The sequence below is a fragment of the Hibiscus syriacus genome, unplaced genomic scaffold, assembly GCF_006381635.1.
Source record: "Hibiscus syriacus cultivar Baekdansim isolate YM2019G1 unplaced genomic scaffold, ASM638163v2 tig00112647_pilon, whole genome shotgun sequence".
In the NCBI taxonomy this organism is placed as follows: domain Eukaryota; kingdom Viridiplantae; phylum Streptophyta; class Magnoliopsida; order Malvales; family Malvaceae; genus Hibiscus; species Hibiscus syriacus.
Genome location: NW_024063375.1, coordinates 407,927 through 409,777, shown reverse-complemented (window position 1 = coordinate 409,777; position 1,851 = coordinate 407,927).

Here is a 1,851-nt window from a genome sequence, read left to right as displayed (position 1 = left end):
TGATGCCCCATTTTGTCTTTGATAACATCGGCTTTCTTTATCTGGTATTGTGTAGAAATCCAATAAATCTTTCTTCTTTGAAAAGATAATCTATCATATTTGAATAATGTAGATATAGATATGTCAAATTCAGCAAAGATTAATTAGGAGATCAACGTCTGTTCTGATTTGACTTTTGAAACAAATCACAAGAAAGATTTTATCCTAATTCCTTTCATGTCTCCTCATCTAATTGGATCTCGAACAAAGCCATTCAGACCGTATCATGTCGAGATACTTAACAATAACTTGTCGTTTAACCTCATTTGGCTCCACTAGTTTCTTGTTGTTAAAATTTTTGCTTCCCTTATGTGGAAAGAAATCTTCATCATATCTCACTTTAAAGCTTGGTGTTAAAGAAGATAAACTTCATCTTGGATCCATAAATGGAAATATCATATGATTGCAACATTAGTTCAGCACCATAATTACTAGTTCTTAAAACACTTGACAACACATTCATCATTTCTTGCGGCTTCTGCTCAGATGCTCATAAAACTTTTGACAACACATTCAATCTCATGTGATTTCTGCCCAGATGTTCATAAAACTTTTGACAACACATTCCTCTTTTTCTTTGGCTTCTTCTCGGATTTCTGGCCAAGGAAGCTCTTTGCACAGTGTTCAAAGCTTTTGTATGTTGTCACAAGACCACTTGATAACAAAACTCAGTGGGAATACAAGTGAGATGTTGGCGTGTTTCATGACCAAATATGCTAGTGCTGAATTGAATAAGAGATGCCAACTGATCTTGATATTATCTCAGGTAAGTGTGATACCAACCACTTTTCTTATATAATAAGTGTTGTAAGAAATAGAAACACATCAGCTATAGAAGCCATGTACAGAACGATATCCATGGAATTCTTGCCGCTGGGGATGAAACGCACATGATAAAACTAAAATAGATGAAAACTTAGTTCAGCCTAGTTGGCAATGATAACCCCAGTAACATTGGGAAAGAGCAATATACATAAGTCGATCCTCTTTATTCAATATTATCAAGTAAGCAAAAATTATTGTGAAAAAAAAATAGCTTCTTAACCCCAATATTATGGTTGAAACTAACTACAGTGAATCTTAAAGAAATATTTCCAATCATCACCGATACACAGAAAACAAAATTCAAAGCCAATATTTTGATGAACTGAACTCTGGATCAAATAGTCTGCCTGAGGACCATATTTATCCATGTAACCGTGATGTAGCTTAACAAAGAATACATTGTCATGTGCCACATGGTTAAGAAGATTGGGTATTTGAAACCATACTTGCTGAGTAGATATTTTTTCAATAACAAGACCCTAATGCAGCTCCTGGTGAAAGAAACAATTATGTATAATCAGCTCGATTGTCATTGTTTCACCATTTTCATTCTTCATACCTTTCTGCCTCATTGGAAATATTTGCTCAAATCAATGATCTTTAACACATGATAATGTGGGCTTTCAGCATGCCCTAATATTTGTTGATATGAACGTTCAAAATTCCTGATTTTGATTGAAAAGGGCTTTCAGCATGCCCAGTATTGGCTAATACAAACGTTCAAAATGTGTCAATATTCTGGATTATGATTGAAATGGGCTTTCATCATGCTCCATCATTTTCTTCTTGTTAATCTGAGCCTTCAAAATGCCTCATATGGATCTGTCTGAAGTAATCTTTAAAATGTTCCAACATTTGTTATTACAAATGTTAAAAGTATGCTCAACATTACTTCTTGCTGAGATGAGCCTCCAAGAAGGCCCCACTATTCTATTTCTGGTTGAAATGAGCTTTCAAGATGTATCTCATGGATCTGTCTGAATTGGG